The sequence below is a fragment of the Sebastes umbrosus genome, chromosome 12 (assembly GCF_015220745.1).
Source record: "Sebastes umbrosus isolate fSebUmb1 chromosome 12, fSebUmb1.pri, whole genome shotgun sequence".
NCBI classification, from domain to species: domain Eukaryota; kingdom Metazoa; phylum Chordata; class Actinopteri; order Perciformes; family Sebastidae; genus Sebastes; species Sebastes umbrosus.
The window spans coordinates 31,423,756-31,437,141 of record NC_051280.1 but is presented as its reverse complement, the minus strand read 5'-3'; the positions used below and the strand labels follow the sequence as shown (position 1 = coordinate 31,437,141).

At 42.0% G+C, this 13,386-nt stretch overlaps 7 non-coding genes across 7 annotated transcripts; all 7 read left to right on the top strand.

Moving 5' to 3' along the window:
- The first annotated feature begins 169 nt into the window (after nucleotides 1–169).
- trnas-cga lies at nucleotides 170–251 on the top strand. The gene has a single exon. It is a non-coding gene; the product is annotated as a tRNA-Ser (tRNA).
- Nucleotides 252–482: 231 nt separating this feature from the next.
- On the top strand, nucleotides 483–564 carry trnas-uga. The gene has a single exon. It is a non-coding gene; the product is annotated as a tRNA-Ser (tRNA).
- A 564-nt stretch (nucleotides 565–1,128) lies between these two features.
- Nucleotides 1,129–1,210, top strand: trnas-uga. Its single transcript has one exon. It is a non-coding gene; the product is annotated as a tRNA-Ser (tRNA).
- A 260-nt stretch (nucleotides 1,211–1,470) lies between these two features.
- Nucleotides 1,471–1,552, top strand: trnas-uga. Its single transcript has one exon. It is a non-coding gene; the product is annotated as a tRNA-Ser (tRNA).
- Nucleotides 1,553–2,080: 528 nt separating this feature from the next.
- On the top strand, nucleotides 2,081–2,162 carry trnas-uga. The gene has a single exon. It is a non-coding gene; the product is annotated as a tRNA-Ser (tRNA).
- A 567-nt stretch (nucleotides 2,163–2,729) lies between these two features.
- On the top strand, nucleotides 2,730–2,811 carry trnas-cga. The gene has a single exon. It is a non-coding gene; the product is annotated as a tRNA-Ser (tRNA).
- Nucleotides 2,812–3,960: 1,149 nt separating this feature from the next.
- On the top strand, nucleotides 3,961–4,042 carry trnas-uga. The gene has a single exon. It is a non-coding gene; the product is annotated as a tRNA-Ser (tRNA).
- Nucleotides 4,043–13,386: the final 9,344 nt, after the last annotated feature.

The window sequence follows — 13,386 nt, the reverse complement described above, 5'->3', positions numbered from 1 at the left end:
ACTGCTTCACAATCAGTAATGATATTTGTAATAGTAGATGTTTGGCTTATTATTTTCTTATTTAATTAGATTGCCTTGACCTTACATATTTACTTTCTTGGTGTTTATGAGAAGACTTCTCTATAAATCAGGATGAAGTGTATAGCTGCATGCTTGTAGCTTTAAAACAGCTATGATGGCCGAGTGGTTAAGGCGTTGGCCTCGAAATCCAATGGGATCTTCCCGCGCAGGTTCAAATCCTGCTTACAGCATTAAAAGTTTAGTTGTCTTTGTAATGATGAGAAATTGTCATGTAATGACTTAAAGTTGTGGAGCTTTAGATCTGAACTGTTTGTCCCGGACTATTTGGAGGCAGTGTAGAGGTGAATGTTTCAAACATGACTGCTGTCAATTGATCTCACGTGATGTTGTGGGTAAAATTCTTGACTAATGGTCAAAAGCGGACATGGTGGTTTCATACCCATGACCTGACTGCATCGTAAGCTGTGATGGCCGAGTGGTTAAGGCGTTGGATTTGAAATCCAATGGGGTTTCCCCGCGTAGGTTCGAACCCTACTCACAGCGAGAAGCTTTGTTTATAATCAAGCGAGACACTGTAGCGCGAGCCTCTGTAGATGGTGCACACACTACGAGCATGCACAGAGGGCAGCTGTGCATGCAAACCACTGCTTTGGTTACGTGTTATACCAATGCAGTCGAAATGTTGATAACAAGTGTAAATGCAGAAATATTGAGGATGTGGCCAGTTATGCACTTGACACGAACATACCAACACATCCCGATCGCTTCAAACTCGGCTGCAAATCACCCCAGTGTGTGCTGAAGGTCATGGCCTGATTTGAGCCAACAGAACCACATCATCTGCAAACAACAGAGATGCAATTTTGGGGTCCCAAAAGCGGACACTCTCCTCGCCCTGGCTGCACCTTGAGATCCTGTTCATGAAAATCACAAACAGAATTGGTGACGAGGGACAACCCTGGCCAAGGCGAACGCCCACTAGAAACCTGTTTGACTTTGTGCTGATTATACGGTTACAGATCTCATTTTGGTTGTACAAGGTCCGGATGGCTGATAGAAACGACCCCGGTACCCCATATTCATGCAGTACCCCCCGATGGATTTCCAGCTGTGATGGCCGAGTAGTTAAGGCGTTGGATTTGAAATCCAATGGGGTTTCCCCGCGCAGGTTCAAATCCTGCTCACAGCGTTTAAAAGTCTAGATGTCTGTGCCATGCTGAGTAATTGTCATGTGATGATTTAAGAGTTGTGGATTAAGCTCTGAACTGGTACTCCCAGACTGTGTTTGGAGGCAGTGTAGAGGTGAATGTTTCCAACATGACTGCTGTCAATTGATCTCACATCATCTTTAGTGATGTGGTAGCATTTGACATGTTGTTGGTAAAATTCTTGACTAAAAGTCAAAAACCGACGTGGTGGTTTCATACCCATTACCTGACTGCTACGTAAGCTGTGATGGCCGAGTGGTTAAGGCGTTGGATTTGAAATCCAATGGGGTCTCCCCGCGTAGGTTCGAACCCTACTCACAGCGAGAAGCTTTGGTTATAATCACGCGAGACACTGTAGCGCGGGCCTCTGTAGATGGTGCGTGCACTACGAGCATGCAAACTACACTGCTTTGGTTACCTGTTATACCAATGCAGTCGAAATGTTGATAACAGGTGTAAATGCAGAAATATTTAGGATGTGGCCAGTTATGCACTTGACACGAACATACCAACACATTCCGATTGCTTCAAACTCGGCTGCAAATCGCCCCAGTGTGTGCTGAAGGTCATGGTCTGATGGAGCCAACAGAACCACATCATCAGCAAAGAAGCAATTCTGGGGTCCCCAAACCGGACACTCTCCTTGCTGCACCTTGAGATCCTGTCCATGAAAATCACAAACAGAATTGACAAGGGACAACCCTGGCCGAGGTGAACACCCACTGGAAATGTGTTTGACTTTGTGCTGATTGTACGGTCACAGCTCTCATTTTGGTTGTATAACAACCAGATGGCTGGTAATAATGACCCCCGTACCCCATTTTCATGCAGTACCCCCCAATGGCTTTCCAGCTGTGATGGCCGAGTGGTTAAGGCGTTGGATTTGAAATCCAATGGGGTTTCCCCGCGCAGGTTCGAACCCTGCTTGCAGCGATTACTGACTTTATAGATCAACCCTTCCACAGTATGCGTTTAAAGATTTAACACTTCCCAGGGGAAATGGTCGTAAGCCATAAACACATACTTCAGCTTGACAGCCTCCTTCACCACCGGTGTCCACCATATTTAAAATGTAACCAGTCATGCATTTGACACGAACATACCAAAACAGTAACAGCATGGCTGCAAGAGTGAAGAAAATTCACAAAGAGTAATCCTCCTGTAACAGTCATACAAATTGTCCATACTAATGTCCTCGGTATGCTTTAAACAAAGCGCTTGTTGGATCATTTGAAAGCCCCTTCCCCCAAACCGTTTGCATGAGTCTTCGCGCCTTGTCCTTCGCTTTCTGCCCCACCTTTGAGTGTTTCCATTTAGAACAGGTATAGACATGTTTGCCTTTGGGTGTGGTTGGACGAACTGCATTTTTTCCAGCACACTGAACCCTTAATACTGAAAACTGTAGCTACAGAAGAACACCAATGTAGTACATGTTTCCCACAAGCAGCTTTCAGTGGTACGTGAATAATCTAGACCACTGTTACTGTTAAGGCTAATACAGCTGTGATGGCCGAGTGGTTAAGGCGTTGGACTCGAAATCCAATGGGGATTCCCCGCGCAGGTTCAAACCCTGCTCACAGCGATGGTTAACTTTAACAATTGTCTTTCTGTAAAGATTGAATATTATATAATACAGTTACATAAGCAAGTTGCTTGCCAATGTCATACTTTGTTTCAAGCATACTGAACAAAAACATTCTGATCTCATGTAAACAGTATATGTCTACTAACACACAGCTGTGATACCCGAGTGGCTTTGGGGTCTCCCGGCGCAGTTTCAAACACACAGTGTTGTTGGGGAGTTGTCCGTGTTTTCGTCTTACAAATTTGTGTTTTCAGTTCATGAAAGTTAATGTAACATTTTTGTCACATAAAAATGTCTTTTACAGCGTTTGGTTGTGCTTAACTCCACCCTGTCGTTTCACTTCTGGTTGCAGAAAACCAAGATGGCGACAGCCAAATGAAGAACCAGAGGCTTTGAAATGGCAGTCCAAAAAAAACAATGGGTGATGTCAAGGTGACTATGTCCACTTCTTATTTACAATTTATGCTCAAGAGCTAGTTTCTCTTAGTAAGCCATGTGACATGAGTCCTTTCTTGTCATCCAACAAGTGACTCATTACTGTCAGCGTGGTCACTGTACACAGCTGTGATGGCCGTGCAACCATGCAGGTTGGAACCCTGCTCACAGCGATCTCTGACTTTATAGATCAACCCCTCCACAGTATGCGGTTAAAGTTTGAACACATTTCGATTCAAGTACTTTGAAAAATGCAGTCCATGACTGATTTTACGATTTCATTGTTCAACATCTGGCTGGTTGAATTCCTGGCAGGTCAGAAATTTTGTTTGAGACCAATTTTCAACATGACATGATCTCACTAACTCACAGTTGAAATGTTAATACCAGTTGAAAATGCAGTCATATTTAAGATGGGGCCAGTTATGCAACAGAACCACATCATCTGCAAAGAGCAGAGACGCAATTCTGAGGTCTTCGACTGGACACTCTCCTCGCCCCGGCTGCACCTTGAGATCCTGTCCATAAAAATCACTAACAGAATTGGTGACAAGGGACCACCCTGGCAGAGGTGAACACCCACTGGAAACGTGTTTGACTTTGTGCTGAGTATACGGTCACAGCTCTCATTTTTGTTGTATAAAAACCGGATGGCTGGTAGTAACGACCCCGGTATCGAATATTAGTGCAGTACCCCCAAAAGGGTTTCCAGCTGTGATGGCCGAGTGGTTAAGGCGTTGGAATTGAAATCCAATGGGGTTTCCCCGCGCAGGTTCGAACCCTGCTCACAGCGATTTCTGACTTAATAGATCAAGCGATAGTTTGTGAATATCATTTCAAGACTTGTGCTTTTTGATTCAAACAACCAAAAATATGATATTGCTCAAACATACATATTTGACAGTAACAAGAAAGATTCAAGTGAAGTCAAATGCAAGAAAGATCCCAAAGGCTTCTTTCACAGGAACATCCTAAAAATAAGAACTCCTTATTCCGCAAAAAAAGTGATATAGATCAGGATGAAGTATCTACCTGCTTGCTTGTATTTTGAAAACAGTTGTGATGGCTGAGTGGTTAAGGGGTTCGATTCAAGGTCCAATTGGGTCTTCCTGCACAGGTTCAAGTCCTGCTCACAGCGATCGAAGTCTAGACGAGTGCAAATCCTTGTTAAGTGATAACCAAACTTTGCTCCAGATTGGTCTGTCTGCATCTTCCATCTGTATTCAGATCCATGTCCTTCTGCGACATGCAACCACACCACTAGATGCTGCCAAATCCTACACACTGAACCTCCAGTCCTAGTATTTTGACTTCATTCTTTCCCCTGCAGTCAGGGTTTAGAAGCTTAATTTATTTATTCGTGGCAACAATGAAACTCATGCAAACAGCTTAACCTTAATAAGACCTTAACCAGAGTCTTGTGTCTTGGAAAACTGGAAAAACATAATAAAAATGTACCTTGACACTAAGGAAAATAATTACTACTACTCTTGAGTGTAATTTAGTTCAGTGCAGCAACTCAGTCAGACAACACTGAAGCAGCGAAGCTAAACGTCTGCTTTCAAATCAACGAACTGATGATCATTATTTGGAAATGAGTGATGAAATTATTGCCTGAAACATATGGTAATGTGCAATGAAATTGCACTGAGAGATAATAACAGTGACAGCGATAATCTATGGCAGGCTGTTGACTGCTGACGATGGCCTCGTTTCAGCTTTTAATGCCCTCGCCTGCTGCTTTACTGTCACTATCAGTTTGACAGATTGTGTTTCATTTGTTTCTAATTGTGAATTGTATGTGTCGTTGTTATTCTCTTTTAAGTTTTAATCAGGTAAAAAAGTCTGGGTAAAGCTACACCACCGTTCAAAAGTTTGTAATAAATATAGAAGCTTGATTGTGTGTAGTCAGAAATCTGAGAGGACTACTCTCTATGTCTGAATGGTCTTTGATGCTTTTAGCTTGTAGAAAGTCCTCTTAACTAATAGATGTTATTTTGTTTTGTACGTAGAGAACAAAACGCTGTACGATGGTTCAATCACACTGACAACTGAAAGAGGAAGATCCCTCAGAGCACAATTGAATAAAAATAGAAGAAATCACCAGTCATTGGTTAAAGAAACTGGAAGTTTAGCACCAGAACGTGTGCAGATTTAAACGAGAACAGGTTCCAGTTTCAGTGTCAAGGTCACAACAAGCTGGGATTAACGGCTGCAACGTGTTGTTTTAGCAAAGCTCTTCTTCACACTTCACAAGAGAAATAGAAAGTTAGTCTCATGTTAGCATTATTGGAATATCATCTGAACATAATCCTAGTTTAAACCTCTTCAATGTGACATCTGAGTAGACTGCAGGGATCAATATTTAGAGCCCAGTTGCACCGTTGTGGTTCAACAATGATCGAGGGCCACTGACGCTTTTCTGGACTGGAAAACAAATTCATAATCCAAGTTCCAACTTCTCATGCAGCACTGTGGGGATATCAACTAAATGAAAGTTTGAATCATTTCATTTATTCTTCTTTTGGGCCCAACGCTATTTCCAATGTGGATTATACATTTGGTTATACTCTTTTTATCATGTAATTCACGTAATCGTGAACCAGGAAGTATGAAGAGTGTCAAAGTCCGCGTGGGAGGAGGTCGGGGTGGAAGGTTGGGTCTAAAATCACCGGAGTTTCACCCAGGAGATCGTTGTTCGTACCCCGTGTGAAACCAGAAGTCAACGTTGATTTATTTGTCACGTAACTTCTGTTTTTAACTAACGCCACTTCCGTAGTTATTTTAACCCAAACCACGATCTTGGGTGGATGGGTCAAACACACACAAGATTTTCAATCAGGAAACCGGTGTTCGTGTCCCGTGCGAAACTAAAAGTAACGTTGACTTATTTTGTCACGTCAGTCTTTAGTCTCGTGATTTGTTGGTATCGTCGGTCAACCACGACTGTTTCTTAACACTAACTAAGTGGTTGTGTTGCCTAAACCTAACTTCTGGTGAAAAACAGAAGTTTATTTTGAAAGGACACTATGAATATAGCGAGCGTATATTGGCATGCCGTCCCTAGTCCGTCCTGACCAAGCGACGGTATTCGACGAGTTGGGAGTGAGAATGTGTTTGATATTTGCAGGAGAATGCAGGAAAAATGAGGAATAAAATCTCGTTGCTGTGTGAGTACTTAAGAGTAGGTTAAATTCATAAACACACATCAATTTCAGCCCAGCATTGTTTTAGGTCATAGATTCATTATTTACCCTCTGAGCTGAGACGGACAACTTAAGTAAATTCATTCTTGTTGTATTAAAGCTCATTTGAGAATCCATCCACTGGCTTTCACAGCATTAATGTGTGTGTGTGTGTGTTTAATATTTGGATCTCTCCCTGTGATAGCTCTGGATGAAACAAATATAATGAGAGAACCATTAAATAGAATTTACTGCAATTTTCCAAAAAGCATCTCAGACTGACTGGATGGAAATACATAAAAAAACGACTAACAGATAATCATGTCCGTCTGGATGATTCTGTATTTATAAAAAGCAGCTGTTTAAGCAGGTTATCAAAAATCACTGCTACCTCAAACATAAACATATATAAATGAAGAATGAAAGAGAGGCACTTATCCCTCCCTTATTACCACCACTGAAGTGCCCACTGAATTTTGTACGTTGTGTGTTTCATGACAAAAACAGTAAATTGGCATCGATGCAGGTTCGCTGTTGGAGGGATATAAAACCCACTTCCACTCTCCGCTAATTGGTTTGGGATGGCACTTAATGTGGCGGACCCTCCACGCGAACGTGCAAACGGAGTGGAAGTAGGTAAGGAGAGGGTGTAGAAATGCCCAGACTCAGTCTGCCACTCGGTCCCAGTCTCCAGCCACTTCTCACTTCCCCCAGGCTCACCATGCATCTCCCAAGAACTATCTGGACCTGCCACTCCCCATCCATCCACCAGATGCCCTCAGACTTTTACACCAGTCCCAGCAGTCACCTGACTCTCTCATTCACCTGCTCACCTGTTTCCACTTTCTCTCATCAGCCCAGTCAGTTGCCAGATTGTTTTTCTTCATGCCGTTGTTTGCCTGCCTTTGACTTTGGAACCTGGAATCTTTACCTGAACCTGCAGCCTGTATCCTGAAACCTGTATCTGTACCTGCCGGCACCTTTTTGTCCCATTCCGGTTACCTGTGGATTCTCAGTCACTTCTGTTTGGACTTGCAACCCATGTCAGTAAGCTTTTATATCTTCACAAGGGCTGTCAAAGTTAATGCGCTATTAACGCGCTAACGCAAATTTGTTTCAATGCCACTAATTTCTTACGCATTAACGCAACTTGCGATTTTTAGGATTTAGCGGGATCAGTTTGAAAGTGAAAAAGTGAAGATACTGGTATCATATGAAACTAGAAAACCTGATGAATCCATTGGTACCAACCATGTCATACTACCTTGTCATGAAGGAGGCTAAATAACACTCTGAACTTGTGCTAAATTTTGGCAAGGAAAAACTGGATTGGCCATTTTCAAAGGGGTCCCTTGACCTCTGACCTCCAGATATGTGAATGAAAATGGGTTCTATGGGTACCCACCAGTCTCCCCTTTACAGACATGCCCACTTTATGATAATCACATGCAGTTTGGGGGCAAGTCATAGTCAAGTCAGCACACTGACACACTGACAGTTGTTGTTGCCTGTTGGGCTGCAGTTTGCCATGTTATGATTGGAGCATATTGTTTTATGCTAAATGCAGTACCTGTGAGGGTTTCTGGATAATATCTGTCATTGTTTTGTGTTGTTAATTGATTTCCAATAATAAATATATGCATACATTTGCATAAAGAAGCATATTTGCCCACTCCCATGTTCATAAGAGTATTAAATACTTGACAAATCTCCTTTTAAAGAACAAAAAATGTGCGATTAATTTGCGATTAATCGCGATTGAATATTTTAATCGATTGACAGCCGTCCGTGTTGGCATCCGTTTGGGAGTATAACCGAGGTTTAAGTCAACGAGTCTGCAAAGGAAGGATTTAGTTCAGTTTTTATACAGTATTTTTGCAGCTGGACAGGGGAAACAATAAAAGGAGGAAAACTGATTCAAAAACGATGCAGAAATTCTACAGATTTCTCCTTTAATAACTAACTTTTTTGTAGCGTATTCAGCCCCAGTGGGGATCAAAACTCAGACCCTGGCAGCAGCAGTTGCCTTCACACTGAGCTGCAGAGGAAATGGGACCCCTAACCCTTTCAGAGTTAGTATCGCACTTTACCCGCCGAGCATCACTGCAATTAAGTTAAATGGGCACACAAACCATATTGCTAATGTTTTCATGAAGCCAGAGCCACAGAGAAGTGTGGAGATTGCAGAATCCATCAGTGAAATTGCACACTGGCATGCCCCACTAAGTTTGACTGCACGATGGAGCTCACTTATCCAAAAAGCATCCAATATACAGATATGTCCAAAACGCGTGGCGCGACATCAGAAAACCACTGACAGGCCCATCACAGACAGCAGCTGTTTGTTCCATGTTGGAGAATCATAATCCGCACTGAAAGCGGGACAATCAAATGATTCCTCCGACTGGATTTTACAGCCAACAAATGACAATTTGTTAAATTTAGACTGAAAAGCCAGCAGAAGGGGATTTCACGGCCAAATGGCAATTTGTTTTTACTGAAAAGCAGGCAATAACTTCATCTGTACACAGAGAAAAATCCTTATTAACAAAGTAATTTCATTATGTACTCAACAGACTTTGTCCAGTAATTCCTAACAGGGAGAGAGAAGTTTAGTTTTCTGTAACAAAGGAGCTAAAATAATGTTGCTCTTTTCATCTATAAAATTTTAATTTGTTTCCTATTTCAACCTGAGTCAGCAAAGTCCATCTTTCCTAGTCCGCAGCAGCAGCACGTCTATAACTTTAGTCCAATGCTTCACATTGAAATGTTGTTGAAACAAGAGTTATGTTTAACCTAGACGACTAGAAAACTTTCTTTTTTCAACCAATTTTGTTTGTTTGCCAACTAAAAACGGAGGGTAAAGAAGAATATGTTCTGTTGTTCGGGTGTTTCATATGCACCGAGGTCTCTACTAACGCAACCTATAGTAGAAATGTTAATCGTTTTTACACAAAGACGCTGTTTTAAAATGTAGACGGCAGGATGCAGACGTAAGCTACATCCATGCTAATACCTCCATCCAGACCAGCGTTTAAGGGCCGTTTCAGAAATAATCTCCGTCCATACTACCACGCCTGAAAATGCATATCATACGACCATTCACGTACACTAGATATGCACGTTCCGGTGTAAACAGGAAGCAGCGCTGGACACGAGAATTGATGCAAAGCGCTTGAATAATAGCTTGCCTCCTGCATTAGCAGTAGTAGCATTATAAAATGCAGAATTTAACTGTGCAACAGCTGCTAGCATAGACAACGCAGGTCAGCAACGCTTGTAACTTATCATCCGTGTTGAAATTAAGGTTGATGTTGTTTGTTTTCTTCCGGAAAAAGTTCACGTGATGGGGCGTGACTGATAAGACTCAATCAAGAAGCGAACGTTGGTGTCTGTGTCATCGTTTTCAAAGGTTTCCATTTCTGTCCGTCCAGACTAAAACGCAACCGAGGAGTTTAAAAACTAAAAGCAGCGTTTTCAAACGTCTCCGTTTTAGGGGCTCGAACACGTAGTAGCGTGGACGCTACGTATAAACATACACACGTTCTAAAACGTAAAGGTATTAGTGTGGTTGTTAGCCGTAGAAACATTGTTTTATTAGCGTTGGACGAAGAGGGAGTACAACAGTCCCACAACATGAGTTTCCCTCCCGCTGCGCGTTCAGAGAGCTCTATCGTAAACAGAGACGAGAAAAAGATGCCACCTTCTGTTGGGACAGCTGGCATTAAAGCACAGCTCATTGTTGGATACAGTGGAAGCATTAGCTAAGTGCATTCTAGCCCAAAAATAGTGGGATTTGAGGAGCTACACTGAGTAATGATTTTTCAAAGAGACAGTTTTCACTCCAGCACTGATGTACAAAAAAGGCCAATGGGTCATTAATGAAAGTGGAATAGGCTTAGCGCACTTTGAATAACCATTGGACTTAATACAAAAGCCATCACGGAGTAATCTACAGCAGTTACTGAGGATTAGCATGTGGAGAACAATGCCAGTTTAATCCTAAAAGGCTGACCTGTTGCCCAGACAACTCTACTGTAATTATGATTACCAGAGCTCATGATGAGACATTTCATTTATGCACATACATGATACATGAATAGAGATCGAACGTACAGTGTTTTCAGGTTTATAAGACTTTAGTCGCCTCTCATCTACTTGTGTTGGTCTTTTTGAACACAGTGTTTGTGAACTATCAGCAGAACAGACTTGTGTTACCTCCAGGAGATTTGAAGATCAGGCAAACACGGGATTTTATCATTTATCTCTGGGAGACGCACGCCACCTCTCTGCATAGCATTCTGTTAATACACTTAAAGTCGCTTTGTTTACATAGGGCTGTCAAAGTTCACGCGATAGTAACGCGTTAACGCAAAAATCATTTTATCGCCACTTATTTCAGTAACGCATTTTGATCTTATGGAGGTTAGCGGGCTCATTTTATAGCTAGAGTGAAGATACTGGTACCATATGAAACTACCATGTCATACTAGCTTGTCTGGAAGGAGGCTAAATAACGCTACAAACTTTTAGAGTTTGGCGTAGAAAAACTGGCATGGCCATTTTCAAAGGGGTCCCTTGACCTCTGACCTCCAGATATGTGAATGAAAATGGGTTCCATGGGTACCCATGAGTTTCCCCTTTACAGACAGTGTGTCAGTGTGCTGACTTGACTATGACTTGTCCTAAACTGCATGTGATTATCATAAAGTGGGCATGTCTGTAAAGGGGAGACTCGTGGGTACCCATGGAACCCATTTTCATTCACATATCTGGAGGTCAGAGGTCAAGGGACCCCTCGAAAAATGGCCATGCCAGTTTTTCCTCGCCAAAATTTTGCAGAAGTTTGGAGCGTTATTTAGCCTCCTACTCGACAGGCTAGTATGACATGGTTGGTACCAATGGATTCATTAGGTTTTCTAGAGTCATATGATACGAGGATCTTCACTCTAGCTTTAAAACTGTGCCTGCTAAAACCTAAAAATTGTAAGTTGCGTTAATGCGTTAAAAAAAAAAATTGTGGCGTTAAAATAAATGTGCGTTTACATGTTATTATCGCGTTAACTTTGACAGCCCTAGTTGGCATCCTAACACGCTATAACAAGATGGTAAACATGGTAAACATTATACATGCTAAACAGCATGTTAGCATTTAGCTTAAAGCACTGCTGCACCTACTTTTTCCTTTCCTAACTCAAAGGTCTGATGATAAAGGGCTTGTTGGTCACATGCAGCTGATTTTGACACCATGCATCTGTAAGTTGGGACTAGATAAATAAACTTGATATTACCTGACTTGAGTTTGATTGCAATGAATAAGATTAGGAGCTCCGACATGCAGTCTTATGCAGAGTGGAGTTTTCTTATTCTGTAACAGTCAGTGACCGCAGCAAACGCCTCCCTCCCTCCACAACTAAAGAGCAAAGCCAAATGCCAAAAATGTAATGAAACATTTAAATAGAAAACTCTGTTTTTCCTCTGAGATTCAGTCTAACATTAAACTGTGATTATTTGTCTCTGCCCACAGAGGTTTAACTCAAAAACTATAAGGTTATTTCTGCCTTTAAAACACTAAAATGTATAATAAAGTCACTATAAACACACTTAAGTTGCTATAAAAAATACCAGAAGAGGGTTGAAGTAATTTTTAAGAGCTGTAGTTTGATGACATTCAGTTTTCCCCGAATGCACTTATTGTAAGTTTCTTAAAACATCTGCTAAATTAATGTAATTTAGTAATAATAATCACAGTAAATATCAGAGCAAAACTGTAAACCTACATAAGAATATTATACTGACATTAAAAAAACATATCAAAGTACAAAAATAAAGTCTCTGAAGACACAAAAGAGAGAAGAAACCTGTAGAGGATTAATTTAACGTTGCCATAGAAGATTAAAATAATTCAGACATAAGAAAGAGTAAACTGTAACCCACCACATTAATATGAATATTAGTGTTTTATCAGTATCACAGTGATAATCACATAAACTTCACCACCACGCCTGCTGTACCAACCTTTGCCTTTACACCTCCTCCTCCTCTTCCTCTTGGACTTTCCCTTCATATCTGACCTCTCCATGTTCCTGCAGCACGTCCCATGCACCGGCGCCATTCACCAGATTCCTTCCTCTTTTAATTTTTCCAGTAGTTTGTCCTCTTTCTTCTTCTTCTTCTTCCTGTCTGAAGCAAAAAAAGCTCAGGGTTGAGGACTGAGAGTGCAGCTCTGCTGCAGGAAGCCCCGTACAGTGACTGACTTCTCCCCCCTGCTGCCGGCTTTAGGAGGCAGGCGGCTGTTCAGACTGTGACATCATGAGGAGAGGGAGCGCGCTGGTTCAAGCTGTGATTCAGCATCACTGATACAGTCACTCAGTTTTTAGCCATGCTAGCGGCGGGGCTGTATAGATGGTAATGTTGGTTTGTCAGTTGGTTGGGCCAGACTGAAATATCTCAACAAACATACGGTGGATTGTCATAAAACTTGGGACAGTTATTTATGGTCACCAGAGGATGAAGACTCCCCTGACTTATGACGCCACCCTGAGGTTCACATTTTTTCTGAAATGTCTCAAAAACTATTTGGTGGCTTAATGGGATTTCCAATTTAGTAGGGCTGCAACTTCTTAATTGATTAGTCAACTAATTGGTCGTTTTGAGAGACCCCAGATCAGAGGCAAGTCGGCGGTGGCTCGCCGCTTGCACAGTGGCGCTCGAGCTTCATGTGTGAGCTGCTCAAAGACACGACCCGAGAGGCTCGCCGATGCCTCGCAGACACATTCCAGATATCTAGCATGCTAAATATCTGGACCTGTCCATCCACGAGCTACAGCCAATGAGAGCGCAAGACACGGGTTGAGGGGAAACCTGTGGGAGGAGGGGTCGCCCATAACAACAGGAACTTACTAATGTAAGTAGTTGTTGCACCTCGAGGATTAAATAGTAAAAAAGAGTG